Source organism: Balaenoptera ricei, chromosome 4 (assembly GCF_028023285.1).
Source record: "Balaenoptera ricei isolate mBalRic1 chromosome 4, mBalRic1.hap2, whole genome shotgun sequence".
In the NCBI taxonomy this organism is placed as follows: domain Eukaryota; kingdom Metazoa; phylum Chordata; class Mammalia; order Artiodactyla; family Balaenopteridae; genus Balaenoptera; species Balaenoptera ricei.
Window position 1 is genome coordinate 38,006,701 of NC_082642.1, and position 17,033 is coordinate 38,023,733.

The 17,033-nt window shown below is 38.9% G+C and overlaps 1 protein-coding gene across 1 annotated transcript in view; it reads left to right on the top strand.

Annotated features, from left to right (window-relative positions):
* RARB (retinoic acid receptor beta) overlaps nt 1-17,033 on the top strand; it is a 671,241-nt gene that overhangs the window by 95,395 nt on the left and 558,813 nt on the right. The window contains exon 2 of the mRNA XM_059920443.1: nt 16,025-16,076. The gene's annotated coding sequence lies outside the window, so the exon portion shown is untranslated. The remainder of the gene's footprint in view (nt 1-16,024; nt 16,077-17,033) is intronic.

Genomic DNA, 17,033 nt, shown 5'->3' on the forward strand with positions numbered 1-17,033 from the left:
CATTATTTTGTTCCTTTTTACGGATGAGTAATATTCCATTGTATATTTGTACCACATCTTCTTTATCCATTCCTCTGTCGATGGACATTTAGGTTGCCCTACCTTTCTTTATTCACCTCCATTATTCTCAGTCAATGCCCTGTTTGTAACTGACAGTTCACAGCTTGAAGGGGACTCATCAACTTGATAATCAAAGTCTCTCAAGCATTTTTATTCTAGTTGTAGAATGGACTATACCAAATGACAAGGTTCAAAACTCTTTAAGTCTAGTTTGGTGGTACCAAGAGGTCTGAGAAGAGAGGAAGAAAGATGTCAGGTCTGTTTCTAGGAAATCACTGGTCTAAAAACTGGGATAAGCACAGGTATAGCGCCTCCTTGCAAAAGCAACTTTCCCAGATGATGGCTGAAAAAAGGACAGTCTTAAACCTCCAATCTGGGAAGAGAGAGTGAGATGTACATTTATAGATATGTCAGGAAGCTTCCTTTTCTTCTCTCCCGAAGTTAACAGAGTTGAGGAAGATTGGGGTCCAGGATGGGGCAGGGGATGTTGATGAGGAGGCCTTTCCCAAAGAGAAGGTGAGGTGTGTTATCTGAGAGGCTTAAGTTAATGCACAGCCTGCTGGCCCCTTCTAGACATTCAAAGCCAGAGCTGCCTCCCCCAGGGAAGTGTACTGTTTCTGTGTGTGCATTGTTTGGGGCCTCTATTTGTGTTCAACTGTCAAAACGACTTCATTGTAGCTACTTCTACTACACTGTGTGATTTGGTTTATCTACCAGAAGAATCAGACTTGACTGAACAGTTTTTTAAATTTATTTTTTCTAACGCCTATGAAACTTTTAAGAAATGGGAACTGTGAATCTCTGGAATATAAAATTCATTGTCATGGACTTGAATCAATAATTACTTCAGTAAATTACAAGCTTATGACTAGGTTCAGCTGTATTTGTGAAGCTTCAGAAGTTCTTTAGGTTCAATATTTCTATGAGTCCTAAAATAACATTTTTGTAGCCTTTTTCTTAAAATGTTTTAATGAATATGAACTACAGAGGACAGTTTCAGATACAGTTGAATTATGAACATGACTTAGTATTTTATGATACATTGGAAAATGGCTTGATCAGGGTTAATACTGATTAGACCTAGCTGTTCAATAGCTTGGATAAATATGTGTTTCTTTTTATTGAAAATCTATTCTACCCAAGGCATAGGCCAGCATGTTAGCTTTCTAAATCATGTAGTCTGTGCAACCGTTTAAACTCTAGACCAGAAAGAGGCTGTCATAAATCCACCACTCCTGGGGTTGGGTGGGAAATTAGGGGAAGAAGCAGGTCAGGAACCACATAGAGAGAAGATTCTTGTGCCTGTTGCTTTCTGAGCATCTCCTAGGAAATATCCTGGGATAGGCTGATGTGCTCACAGGCTTGCATGAGTTTTTTTCACGTTCCTTTTTAAAAAGGAGAAAAGAAATTAATATAGGCAGTCTACTAATCTATTCCCTAAGTGAATAGAGACTGACTAGAGGCCAATCATAAACCAATTCTAGAACATATTGGAGACTTTGGTATTCTAGAAGGCAGCATTTTCCAAAACAGGGTACACTAACATTCCGTTGGGATATGGAAAAATATCATAATTTCTATTATTATTTAGGCTGTATCAAAATATTAAGTTTCGCTAATAGTTAATATATGGATCAACCATAGCAGTTGCATATAGTTTGTTAATAAGTACACGCGTATCGGGAATGCTTGCTAAATTCTTTTTTAACTGCTCTCAGTCACTGCTGTGCTGTCTCAGAAACACTTATTTCCTAAAACCCAGCAGGGAGAATCTGCCTCATTAACTTATCCCATGCCCAGAGTCTGAACAATTGTTTCTTCCAGAATTATTTGTGGTGCACCATCGGACCACCCTGGTCCCCGAGAACTCCAGTGTCTCATGCGGTGAATGATAGTCTTATTCTAAGTTCTCCTCCATTTTCAAAGACTTCTGGAGGAATTTCAGCCTTGAGTTTTACAGATTACTTACTGAAAAGAGCCCTGGAGTTACTGCTATCCATTGGGTAATTAGGTAGTTCCAAGGAAAATAATAAAACTATTTTGTGCCTGGGAGATTAGAATGGCACACGGTGACTCATATTAGTCAGCTGAGTAATTATGTAATTACAGAAGAAGGGGAAGAAAACCCTTCAGATTGTTTTTCCTAAGAGGCCCTTTTGGAAGCGTTCCAGCCCATCAGGTACTTACGTAATTAGGTCGGGGGCACAATCCATAAGGAAAGGCTAGGGGCGGGGAGTTCATTAAAAAAAAATGTTTATGTAAAAGATCCTGGTGGAGGAAGAAAACGGAGTGTTTAAAATATTCACCCAGACTCCACACCTACTAGATAGGACGCCATAAACATTAAGGAAAATGGTGTTTCATGGTAACCTTGAGACCGTGTGTCCTTGGGTAGAATAGGATGAAGGGCCATGCATATTTTGAATAATCATGACCATTTATTAAGCCTACGATGGGGCCTTCCTTCCAGTCACTCAGTACAGTGGCCCTTGTGTTTTCCCTCTTTCTGCAGAGAAATAAACTGAGAGGCTCAAAGAATTTGAACCTATGTCCTTTGGGCTCCAACACCTGCTCTTCCCACTGCACCATGCTGCTGCCTACCAGCATTTCTGTACTGAATTACGCAGGTTGTCCTGCTAGCATAGATGAGAGTAGGATTATTGCTCATTTCATCTCTTCACTTTGTATAAATCTTAATCTACACAGTGAAAAACACTGGATTGAAAAATTGTTAACTCGGTGATTTGGGCCATTTAAATTACCGATCTGTATTTCCTACATGGTTCACCTGAATGGCTCCGCCTTGCAGAATACTTTGTACAAAGCAGCTCTACCCCTCAACATATGATATCCCAAATAAATGCATCCAACTTTCCCATGTTAATGCATGTCAGTAAAAGCAGAATGTTGATATTTTGAAGGAATGTATTATGATGTTCAAGGGCTTATTTCATTGTCCAAGTTTTGCTTCTATATATTCACTAAGGTTAAAAAAATGTTTATAACTGTATCTCAATTTCTGAGACATTCTGCAAGTGTTAATTAATCTTTATGGTAGCAGAAAACTAGTGGATTCTCTGGCGAAAGACACTTGCTCTCAGATTTCTTTACTCTTTATCTGATTGTTTTGCTTTATATAGCGATGCTTTTATAGTTTTAGGGGATGAAAAAGATTTATCTACAGAGAAAGAAATTAAGGTCGCGTCTCTCTTTAGTTCAGCAGTGATATAACTGTCCCTGGTATAGAAATGAAACCAGGCATAGTTTTCAGCTGATTTGGAGAAGTCTTGTGGATCAGGCCAGGTTGAAGTAGCTCAGAATAAGCAGTGGGACTCTTCAGAGGTGCCTGTGGAAGGACTGACGTCCCAGGAACTGAGAGAAAGGAGCCAGGTTCGGAAGGGCAGGCTGAGGCTCATCAGAAACAGTTTTCTCTACCAGTTCTAGACAAATTTTGTCCTCTTCCACTACTGACTTTAGCATTCATGTGATTTGACTGAGAATTGTCCGAGGTCCACCAAATATTGATTTAGAATTTCAAGAATTTCAGCATTGACTTTGGAATATGTATGATCTAGACTAGCAATTTTTCCTTGCTAATTTCCGTCATTCTGGCCATTCTTTTTCCGATTGAGATGCTTGTCATGAAAAAGTTGGCAGACTTTCTGGGACAGGCTTTGAGGTTCATAAAGGCAAGAGGGCATACTTTGAACATGTAGTTCTGTGACATCTGTCTGTGCAAAATGCCTCTTATGTAGTGTTGAGAATTAAAGCATGGGATTTTAGCTCAGCTTCTTCACATTGGTTGGACTTTTAGATATAAGCGGATGGTGGGGCTCTCAGTGATTTCCTGTAGAATTAATGAACATTTCAGGTATTTGATAGGAGCTGCCTAAGTTCCTGAATCTGTTCATTTGATAAATATTTTTGGCACTGTGAATAAATAAGATACAGCTCCCTCTCCCAAAGACCTCGAAGTCTAGTAAAGGGAAGACATGTAGAGAGGTAACTGGTTGTGAGTGACACGTTAAGTAATAGAATCAAGCAAACAGGAAGAGGATCCTTAACTATTTGGGGAAGGAAAGCTTCATGGAAGAAAGAATATTTACTCTGGATTTTTAAGGATAATTAAGAGTTTTCTAAGCAGATGAGGAAGGGAATTTCAGAAAGATGGAAAAGCATATGCCAGGCTTATATAAGTGTGTCAAGTTTCTCGACTCATGGAGTTTCATGTGACAACACGCAGATGGTATGATGAGATGGCTGTGCAAGAATCAAACCTGGAAAGCTCTGCCCCAACCCACTCCAGACTGGCTGGGGAAAGGGTCCAGCAGGAGGCATGTTCACCACCACAGGGTTATTAGCCTTATTTGAGCACACGAGACACATTTCATTACCATACGACCAAAGTTATCTGAAATGGTCAATATTTTACAAAAGGATCAATCCTAAAGATGAGACCCTTGAGCTAATATTTTTTAAAAATTTTATTGAAGTGTATAGCTGATTTAAATGTTGTGTTAGTTTCTGGTGTACAGCAAAGTGATTCAGTTATATATATAATGTATTCTTTTTCATATTCTTTTCCATTATGGTTTATCACGGGATATTGAATATAGTTCCCTGTGCTGTACAGTAGGGCCTTGTTGTTTATCCCTCCTATATATACTAGTTTGCATCTGCTAATCCCAAACTCCCAATCCTTCCCTCTGCCACCCCCCTCCCCCTTGGCAACCACAAGTCTGTTCCCTACATCTGTGAGCCTGTTTCTGTTTCATAGATAAGTTCATTTGTGTTGTATTTTAGATGTCACATGTAAGTGATATCATAGGGTATTTGTCTTTCTCTTTGTGACTTACTTTGCTTAGTATGATAATCTATAGGTCTATCCATGTTGCTGCAAATGGCATTATTTCATTCTTTTTCATGGCTGAGTAGTATTCCATCGTATATATGTACCACATCTTCTTTATCCATTCATCTGTCAATGGACATTTAGGTTGCTTCCAGGTCTTGGCTATTGTGAACAGTGCTGCAGTGAACACAGGGGTGCGTGTAACTTTTTGTATTACAGTTTTGTCAGGATATATGCCCAAGACTGGGATTGCTGGATCATATGGTAGTTCTATCTTTAGTTTTCTGAGGAACCTCCATATCGTTTTCCATAGTGGCTGCACCAATTTACATTCCCAGCAACAGGGTTCTCCCTTTCTCCACACCCTCTCCAGCACTTGTTATTTGTCCTTTGAGCTGATACTTTTTAAATGAAGCTTTACTTCTCAAAAGGCTCATGATTTCAGAATTATTAAAATTATATCCTGTTAAACTTGAGTGAAGAGGTCTCTTTTTAGAGGAAAAGTATTACCTGTATTCGGTTCGAGAAGTCAAATAGTTCTACGTGGCTTACGACACAGCAGCAGTGCCCTCCTGCTCCACCATTTTCCAGCAATGAGTCCTGCTCCCTTGGGGCAGCTGTTTTCAACTTTTCAGCAATTTTCTTTTATTCTCTTCTAATATTTCTAATCTACTTTTTCACACTGTTTGTGATTATTCAATCATAGAAATGATTTACTGACATCCAATTATAGAAAATCAAAATTTAACTCTTCCATATTATACTCATGTACTCAGTTCCCATCCCCATTTTCCAACATAGCTCTAGCACAATTTTAATTCAATCAATATTCAATATTATGCATACGATTGTATAAACATTGCTGTTAGACAAAAATGCCATATTCTATGATGACCTTTCCTTTTGTCATATAAACTGGCTTGGTTCTTGGTGACCATCCACTCCTCTTTGACTCAAGCTACAATTTACAGTTTTAATTCTCTCTGGTCTGCGAAGTTTTCCGTATGCTTTCCAGATACTAAAATTTTGTTGATATCTTTCATCTGCTGTCATCTCCTCTCCCATTCTCTTCAACTTTGTGGATTTATGCCTTTAGGGAGGAAGTAGAGATAAATGTGTATCTTTGATATGCTGTGTTTAACATAGGTAGAATAGGCCTTTCTAGGTGGGACCATAGAAAAGGCAGAAGTGGAATTTTAAGTGAAAATGTTTAATCATCACAGAGGAAAAGCAGGTGTTGAGATAGAGCAGAGTTTCAACTACTTGTCAGGGATATTAAGAAACACAGATAAAGTACGTGTACAGAGGAGGAGAATGCTCACAATTGTCATTGTGAGCATTCTATGTGTAAATGTAGGAGAGAGGGAGATTTTGCAGCAAGAAGACAGGTCTTGGCCTGAGGTTTATAAAGAAACGAAAAAAGGAAGCTTGCGAATACTTTTGAAGAACTGTCTAAAGATGCTTTGTACCTAAAAATCAAAGTAGAGTCTACCCTCTTTGAATCTTAAGTGCTTAAAAATATGAGAAACATGAGAGGAGGATAAGGGTATTTGCAAATATCAGGTCATAAATCTTTGAATTTGTACAGGAAGAAAATTTATTGCTAATAGAGCTTTGTTCTGTCACTTACCTATTTAAAAATAAGACCCCATATTCAATTCAATTGATTTTTGAGGATACGACTATTAATTCATTAGGAACTCTGTGTTATCAGACAACAGATACTTCAAAGAAGTTACAGTTAAGAAAAGTCAATGAGACAAAAGTACAACTAAAATAAGTCAAGGTGAACTAACTCATGGAAGAGAACATGAGTGAGCTGAGAGTTCATGCAGATGAGAAACTACTTTTATCTTGGAGGAGGTGACATCTTAAAAGGGCCCTGAAACAGGATTTTTCAGGCAAAAAAAAAATGGTGAGAAATGTGTTCTCTGAAGAGGCAGAATGCACAATGACATAAGGGCATGGGAGGGCTAGGTGCACTTGGAGGACAACCCATAGTGAACTTGGGCAAGAACCTTCAGGTCAACATTTTGAATGTTGGTTAAGAGACTTGAGATAAATTGATGCCAAGTTATAGAGGACTTTTATTGAGGTTTTTGAGGCATTAGCCATATTCCTTCACCTATGGGTTCTGAACGTTTTGACAGAAAGAAACAGGAGTCAGACACAAATTAAATTACCAGCAGAATTGACAGTAAAGTTAGCACGGGGGAAGTAGTTTGCAACAGGAGCTTAGTCAGGCTTTCTAAATTTTGCATGTATTTGTCTACAGAGCATGTCGACAACCACAAGCCTCTAGACCCAAGGGTGGAGTCAGTGGAAGAGAGGGGACTGGGTACGTCTCATAACAGAAATCAGCCAAAGCTCGACTACATCATGGGTACACAACGATCTTTACCTCAGTCTTACCAGATTGGGCAGAAATGAATGTTCTCTCTAACACTGCTCTCTCTTGAAGGAGGGACCAGAAGTGAAATTCCTTCTATGAAAATGTATTGTGGAGAATGAGTGTTAGGTGTCTCCACCAACCACCAACAACCTTAACTGCCAGGTAGAAGAAGTCGTGTGGGCTTCAGTAGAGCAGGAGAGCTACTACAAACCTTGGAGTAAAGTGCTAGGGTAGAGCTGCTCTTCAGGAAGAAAAATCAGGCAGCTGTAGGCAAAATATCTTAGAACAGGATGGATATAAAGGTAGAGCAAGAAGGTGAGATGCTGTGATTTCAGGGGTAAGAGGAAGGAAAAAGCTAAAGCTGCTTACGGACAGTGGGTGTGGAAGGATGGAACCACTGTGAGGAAAGGAATGAAAAACACACTCTAGGACAGGTGGAAGAGGAGAGCAAAAGGGGCAAAAGGTCAGTGATTCAAATCTGGATAACTAGATTAATGATAATTCCATTCACAGAACTGGAGAAGTGATTAGAAGCAGAAACTGGAGAGGAATGAGTCGTTTGTGGACATAATGAGTTTGAGTTATCAAACCATAGGAAAGTGTCCAAGAGAATACTGGAAATGTGGATAAGAAAAGAGCATCAGGGCCAAAAGAGAGGATCTGCAATGGAAATTAGGAAATCACTAAGTCCCCTGTTTAACTCAACTGACCCCTCCCCCCCAGTTGAAAACTTTATCAACAAGGGAAGCCATGTATTGGTTTACGCTGTGACGATGCCCCCTGTCTCAACATCAGCTGTCCCTTTTAATGTCCTGACACCATACCAGGCTTTTATAAGGGAGACTGTCAATTAATTCAGGTAAGTCGCTTCATTTCCTGGTGTTTTTCTCCTCATGGATAAAGTGGGGTGGTAATAGCACCTATCGCAGAGGGTTGTGGGAACTCGATGAGTTAATATTCGTGAAGTGCTTAGAATAGTGTCTGTCATGTAGCAAGTCCAATAAAAGTGGTGTGGCTCTTACTGTGTTTTTATTTTGCTCTTGTTCATGAAACACCCTGCCTGGAATCTTTTGAAATATAAATTTTGGAAAGGAAACCTAATGGAGCCACAGGGCACCATGACCCCGTTCATCCCACACATATGGTTGAGCTCCTACTTTGGGCATGGACGCCACTGTCCTTGCCCTTGAGGGGTCCTCAGTATAATAGGGGCTAGATGGGGGTCCACAGGGACACGGAACCAGTACAACCCGATCAAGGCTAGGATCTGTGGATAAACAAAGGCTCTGAGGTGAGTTAGTGAAACTTGTGCTGGAGAAACTAGTTTCATGGGGCTAAAACACAGAAAGCCTCTCTTAACCCACTGCTCATTAATTCATCCATTGGTTTATTTATTCATTTAGACTTTTTTTTATACAAGTTAAAACTTTATTTTTTCCCCAATTTTAATTTTTTAAATTGAAGTAGAGTTGATTTACAATGTTGTATTAATTTCTGCTGTACAGCAAAGTGATTCAGTTATACATACATATACATTCTTTTTTTTAAATTTTTATTTTATATCGACATATAGTTGATTAACAATGTTGTGTTAGTTTGTGTACAGCAAAGTGATTCAGTTCTACATACACATGTATCTATTCTTTTTCATATTCTGTTCCCATTTAGGTTATTACAGAATATTGAGCAGAGTTCCCTGTGTTATACAGTAGGTCCTTGTTGGTTATCTATATTATATATAGTGGTGTGTGTATGTTAATCCCAGATTCCCAGTCTATCCCTTCCCCCCCCCCCAACCCTTCCCCTCTGGTAACCATAAATTCATTTTCGAGGTCTGTGAGTCTGTTTCTGTTTTGTAAATAAGTTCATTTGTATCATTTTTTTAATCCCACATATAAGCGATATCATGTGATATTTGTCTTTCTCTGATTTCAGACTTTTTTGGAACAAGGAGCATAGCTAAGCGTTACATGAAATATGTAGATAAATGGTTTGTGCTTTGTGACCTTGAGAAGCCAGTTGTCTAGTGGAGGAGAGAGGCGTGTGAAAACCTGTAAGCCAGTGGAGGAGCTGAAGGAGGGTGGGAGGGGTGCAGAGGAGCCCGGGGGGCCACATGTTCCCTCCTACCCCAGGCAGAGCTGCAGGGGCCCTGCGGAGATGGCGGTCTTTGATTTGACCCACCAGCTTACTTCTCGGTGCGTTTGGGTGTATGGGCGGAGGCCACCTCAGGCGGAGGCACAGGGTGAGCAAAGGCAAGGGGCTCGAGATCCCAGGTGTGTGAATCACTTTCTCCTACCACTTGCCCCTGGCGGGAGAGAGGGGGCAGGGGTGACCACAGTATGAGAAGCTGAGAAGCAAGGGGGACTGTGGATGCTGAACAGGCCATAAAGCAAGGGGCTGGGGCGTGGACAGCAAACCGTGTCTCCTTAGCTCTTTTGCCAAAAGCCAGCTCTGCTTAGGAATCTAAGAAGAAAACTGAGATTATTTATGTGCTACCACCAGCAATATATCGGAGGCCAAGAGGAGTGAGAGTTATTGAGCTGGTTCAAAGCAATCTCAATTATTGAAAATGAATGAAATTGAATTCCACTTCCTACAGAGTCATTTATTGAGAGACAAAAGCAATTAATATTGAAAATAAAATAATTGTGAACTTCTGAACTAAATTACCATGCAGATATAATGTACTGTCTCATCAGCCTTTAAATACTTCATGTATTAGAAAATCATAACACCCGTTTCTGAACCCAAGTCTACATCGTTAACACTTATTCGTTCTGCTTTTGCCAAAAAGCAATTCTCAAGAGTAACAAGTTAAAAGTCAGCGTTTCAGAAATATGATTCCAAAGTTAAAATTCACAGCCATATTGAGGTTTGAGATTTCAGTTTGTAAATTAATCCTGTCATTTGGTAAATTAAAAAAAAAAGAGAGACGAACTGGTAAGGTGTCCCATAGTTCCTTGACAGCATCAGGAATTTTTGCACATTATTGCAAACTTAGCATGTCATGGAAGTACCTGTTGCCAAGTACCAGGCATGCATTTGATGGATGATTCTGCTGTCAGCCTCAAGCATCCTTGTGGTAACTGATTTAGGTACTGAGGGCCCTTGAGAATTAAAAGTGCATTGCATGTGCAGAGATAGTACAGAGATTGTAACTCACAGAAGTTCCAACTTGAGTCACTTTGTTCTATGGGAACACTACGGGGTTTCTAGAAGAGTCCTTTCCCATTTAGGAAATGAGCTATCTTAAGTAGGTTTCCCAGAAGCAGAGCTTATGGTGAGGATTGGGGGGAAGTAAGAGGAAGAGCTGGGGAGGGGTAGGACAGGAAAGAGAAGGAGACTAACAAAGGGGTCGTTTCAAGAAAAGTGCGCTGGAGAGTAACTTAGGTCCTGTCCTGCTGGAGAGTTCTGGAACTAGTGTAGGACGTACCCTGGAGTCACGGCACCATATTTATTACTCCTGTATCTGATGATCAGCCCACAAAGAGTCACAGGTGCTGGCTGTTTGGAATGAACACACCTGGGGAGCTGGTGTGTGCAAAGCTCCGAAAGGGATCTAGGAGGGTGTGGGCAGTGCTATGTCCAGTATTCCATGATTATCATTAAATGCTATGGGAAGAAAGTTTAATTTTACCAGTCCATGGTGACAGTAAATAATCACTATCATCATCCTGGGAATCATGCCCACCTCTTGGCAGTTTTCTTGATTCAGAGCCCAATGTGCAGGAAGAGGTTTCAGAGGGGCCAAGAGATTAATTTCCTGCTGGCAACAGGCTGGTGGCAGAGGACTGACACATGCTAGGCACTCTCCTAAGACAGGAAAACAAACCATGAGAGGCGGGGTAGGCACTGTCCGTGTGAGAAAGCTTCCAAATAGCTGGTATAGGCAGTGGGGGAGAGGGGAGCCTCTGAGAAGCCAAAGAGATAGACCCATCTAAAAGCACTGAAATTCAACCTTAAAGAGTACTGGCTCAAAAACATATCTGTGTGCACAGTTTGACCTGTAGCTCACCAGTTTGCAACACCAAATGTCTAAAATAAAGGACCTTAATATGTGCAAAAATATGGTTTGGACATTGATAGAAAACTTTCCAGAATATAGAAAGCAGGTATAAAGGGAGAAGAAGGTTGAACCTACTAGATTCTTGCCACCTGTTTAAAAGTTGGGACTCTGTCTCAGAGTAATAGATGCTCTTAGTAGCAGGGTGTTTTTAAAAAAACTTTATTGGAGTATAGTTGATTTACAATGTTGTATTAGTTTCAGGTGTACAGCAAAGTGAATCAGTTATACATACACCTGTATCCACTCTTTTTTAGATTCTTTTCCCATATGGGTCATTACAGAGTACTGAGAAGAGTTCCCTGTGCTATACAGTAGGTCCTTATTAGTTATCTATTTTATATATAGTAGTGTGTATTAGTTATCTATTTTATATATAGTAGTGTGTATTAGTTATCTATTTTATATATAGTAGTGTGTATATGTCAATCCCAATCTCCCAATTTATCCCCCACTTCTCCCCTGGCACCAATAAGATTGTTTACTATCAATACATCTATGACTCTATTTCTGTTTTGTAGATAAGTTCATTTGTACCATTTTTTTAGATTCCACATATAAGTGATATACGATATTTGTCCTTCTCTGTCTGACTGTAACTTCACTCAGTATGACAATCTGTAGGTCCATCCATGTTGCTTACTCAGCCATAAAAAAGAACGAAATAATGCCATTTGTAGTATCGGGTTATATTGTGATGGAATTTTCAGTATATGTCTAATACCTGTTGATTTGTTTAATACTTGTGTGCATCTCAGGGAAGATAATTAAACCCTTCTTTTGGCTGAGGGTTTTGCCATCAGCATTTTAGGAGGATAGAATTCTTTCAATTATTCAACAAAATATAGTGTTATTTGTCTTTACATACAAAATAAAATACTGTCTCAGTGCAGTTCTTCCTTTGACCCTCCTCAGAATCCTGAGGGAAAAATCTCCTTAATGACCAATAGCCAGCTAAAGTCCATGTAAATTGATTGAATGTAGAACAAATTACTAAACCTTGAAGTAACCATATCATTACTATATGAGCCTTCATTGTTAGCTCTCCATGAAGCAGTATTTCATGGTGGCACTCCCCACCATTTAGCCTAAATACCAGGACGTTGTTGAAGTTTCCGCAGTGATTCACCACCGGTGATCAGGTAGATCATTGAAATGTTAGCTTCTAACCTTGAAGCTTATGGGCTGAGTCAGAATGGTCCCACTGCTGCTACATTTAAGCTTTATAAGACTTTCTGCCGGAAACTTCCATGCTTGTTGCCTTCAACATGCAAACCAGTCCCACTGGCAGTTATAAACCAGTAGGGAAGAGACATTTTAGGGATCTTTTGCAATAAGCACTCTTGTGTACTGATTATGGCTTAAAGTAAGATATTCCATTGTTAAGTGACTTGTGGTTGTCTCCATAATTTTTCAAATTACATTTGAGAATGGGAGTTGGGTTTTGATCTCCTAGTTATTTTATAACTTATAATTTAAAACAAAAATGCTTACTCTAGAGACTGAATTTTGCATCCCTAATCTCTTAGAAACATCATAAGCAAAAATCGGTACTTAAAATCGAGCCTCAATCTAGGTTGGCTTTCCTCACTGACTGAATTTACCAGATAATTGAGTAACTTGCCCCTTCGATTTTTGTTTTGAACACTTGGTGTAGGAAAGGCTTCCTCATTCGTGGATCCTATGGTATTGAGAGCAGCTTCAAAGGAAAAATGAGAAGAACTTCTCTTGTTTCAGTTTCTTGGCCTTTAAATTATATTTGTGCTTGCTTTTATATTTTAAGGAGATGATGAACTTTTATTCATTCCGACCTACTGGAGGAAGACTAGCCCAAACAATGGAGAAAGCTCAGCTATCAATTAGTTTTTTGTTTTTTTGTTTTTTTAGAAATTCACGTTCGTTTTTATTTATTTATTTATTTATTTATTTATTTATTTATTTATGACTGTGTTGAGTCTTCGTTTCTGTGCGAGGGCTTTCTCTAGTTGTGGCAAGTGGGGACCACTCTTCATCGCGGTGCGCGGGCCTCTCACCATCACGGCCTCTCTTGTTGCGGAGCACAGGCTCCAGACGCGCAGGCTCAGTAATTGTGGCTCACGGGCCCAGTTGCTCCGTGGCATGTGGGATCTTCCCAGACCAGGGCTCGAACCCGTGTCCCCTGCATTGGCAGGCAGATTCTCAACCACTGCGCCACCAGGGAAGCCCTATCAATTAGTTTTAAAGAAATAGAATATTTTTACCAAAGACAGTGTATTCAGAGCTTGACAAATAAAGTCCTTTAGAAAAGCTCTCCATGAAATTGAATTATTGTTTAGAAAAAAAATGATTCACACAGAGTTGTTTGAAAAACGTGTTGCTTACACTATTAATTTGCTTTGGAAGCCTGTCTTTATAGGTGATGTAAAGACAGAGTTCTGCACAATCAGCATTTTATACACACACACACACACACACACACACACACACACACACACACACACACACACGTAATATTTCCTGAATTAGACTCTCCTCTCTAGACATGGCTGACCAATGTCTAATCATGCACTTCCATTCCACTCAGATTGCAACATTCTCAGTGTGAACTTCCTGCACTTTGACTTTCACCTAAATGGTACTGGGGTGCCTCTGGTTAATTATATTTGGAGTTCAAAGTTTTGATTAGGGCTAATTTATCAGATGTAATCTTTTAAAGGCATAAGATTAAATAATGGGCAGTGCAGGTAAAGAAGATTAACTTTCCCTAGATCATCAAGATTGATGGTCTTGGTGTCCATAAATACACTGGACGTTGATATAGTACACTCTGCTTTCATGTGGTTGGGTTCTGTAAGTTCCAAGAGGTTAATTGCGGGGAACATTTTGCCAAACTTGGGCCATTAGAGATTACAGGAACCGACCAACCAATCTAATGACTTTTGATTTTAAGATGTTACAAAGCTTTAGTTGTTTTGTTCTTTTACCTAGTCTCGCTGAAGTATTTAATGAGATATGTGCTAAATGAAGCAAAAAGATATGACTCCTGCCGTCATGGAGCTTACAGTTGAATCGGCAGGTGCATCAAAACCAAGTAAAAATCAAATAAGTACAATATTACAAGTTATTTTAAAAAGAGCTCAGAAATGAATGACCTACAGCCCTAAGAAAGAGAATGAGAGGGAAGTGAAGGGGTAGATGATCTGATGATCTTATTCTCCTCTTTCTTGCTCATTATTCTAATTTTAATTTTCTTCAATACAAATTTTAAAAATCAGTGATTGTGCGTTAGATAAAAACTGTTTACTTAGATTCAGTTAAAATGATATGCTTCCTGAATCATTGAAATGATTGAATCCATAAAGTTCTGATCATATGAGTAGGCATAATCTAGAGACTTTAAAGTTATGTTTATAACTATAATTTGCTGCCCCTAAATAATTCTTATGATAATATAATATGTGGTCAATGCAGAAAGATTGCAAATTTACCAAAAGATCCAAAAATTTACTATAATTCTTTCACCAAGTGGTAGCCAGTATTGACATTTTGGCTGGAATCCTCCCAGTTGCTTTCTGACATACATAAAAATCTTGGCACATATACATTTTCACAAGAAATGGAATCCTATTATATATGCATTATTTTACAGCCATTTTCTACTTTTTAGAACCAACATTTCCCCATGATCTTTTATACATTGTTTTTACATTATAATTTTAATGGCTGCATAGTACTTAATAACATTCTTGCATCTCAGTTGCCTTAAGCAAGCCACTGTTTACATACATTTGTTTTCTAGTTCTTCATTTTTATAAATAGTGGGATGCCTACCTTTTCCTTATTTTTAATCATTTGCTTAGGGCACAATCATAAAAGTGAAATTTCTTGGCTAAACTCCTGAGGCTTTGGATATATGACTGAAAATATCCCCCCAGAAAACCATACTGATGTACACCTCCACTAGCTGGGACTGTGTCCATCCTCTCCATAGGTCACTTTTACTGGGTACTTGTTTTGATTTTAACTTTCGTAATTTCGTCGCAAAATGACTACAGAAATGTGTTCTGTACTTTATATTTGATGTAAAATTGGAATATATATTTAATGATGTTTCGAGATTTGTAATGTTGCTTTTAAAATAAAACTAAAAACAAAATCAAATTTAGAGGAAATGGGAACTTCTAGGATATGAGCATTCTGAAGACAAAGTTCAGTGTCATGTTCTTTACAAAAAGCAAGTCAACAAATTACAAATGCAAACATAAGTCATAGAATGAGAGCCAAAAAAGATCATGTTTAGAGAAAACAAACTTGAAATCGGGGTAGAGAACCTTTGTCCCCACGAATCACAGTTGGCTATGCTCTCTGATGAGAAATTAATCTTAGACTGAGTTATAAATATGGTGGTATCTTAGAATTCCTGTGACTCTTCTCGTGAAAGAGATTCTAGTGAAACGGTCTGAGAAGAGTGAGTTGTCTGTGAAGGTTACTTCTAATAAAAATGACAAATGGAAAATTTTAAATTATAGGCTTCCCCTGCAAACATCTTTCCCTATGATTGGTAGTTATCAAAATTAAATGATCCTAGGAAATTGGGCGGCTGCATTAAATACAGCAGCGGGGGGTTAGAATTATAAGGAATTTGAAAGATTGCCTAACCCAGCTCCTCATTTTACAGATAAAATAGAGCCCTGCAGAGATGAAGGGAACTGCCTGAGGACCCACACCTGGTGAGTAAAGAAAGAAGAAATAAAGAAATTCAAATAAGCAGATATTGAAGTAATTTAAATATTTAAAATATCATGAAAGTTTCCCTATATAATCTGATGCCTCAGATATAACCACAGTTTGGCATATGAACTTTGCAAGTATTTATATGTATACATAGAAGCAAATGTTAACTTTTTTTCCAAAAACAGAGTCATACTATATATATATAAATCTTTCTGCAAATTGTTCTTTTACGTACATCTTGTACAGATAGTCTTATTTTCTCTCAGCTAACATGTAGATGGAATAGGGCAGAGGCTGGCAAACCTTTTATGGAAAGGGCCAAATAATAAACATTTTAGCCTCTGTGGACCCACAGTCTCTGTCCCAGCTACTCAGCTTTGCTGTTGTGTCAAAAAAGTAGACACGTAGGTGTGTATTCCAATAAAACTTTGTAAAGACAAGCAGCAGGGAACATTTGTGCTACAGGTTATAGTTTTCTAACTCCTGAAATACAGAAAGAAGGAAAGTGATTTTGGAAAACCATGATGTCTGAGGAGGAAGCATGACGAATGCCCTGGGTATAGAGAGAAAGGGGACTGAGCTTGAGTTTCCATTATTAGATGTGGCCTTGGGTGAGGCACGTAGGCTCACTGGTCTCTTGAGTAAAGTGTGGGTACTAATACCCAGACTGCAGGGTTATTCTGAAAACTAAATGAAATAATCTATGTAATTCAGCGGTTAGTTCATGAGAGAATTCTCTTCCCCCCGGGATGGGGATTAATGCAGAATTTTGGTACTCATGTAGGTGAAGCACTCGGGCAAGGAAGAATTGCCCAAATTTACTGATACCTCTGCAAGTCCAAGACTTGTGTGGATCCTCTTAAAAATCATGTTCTCAAACTGTTAGCAAAGTTTGGGTAAACACAACTATACCAGAATGATCCTGAGATTTCCTGAGAAAGGATTAGCATGCT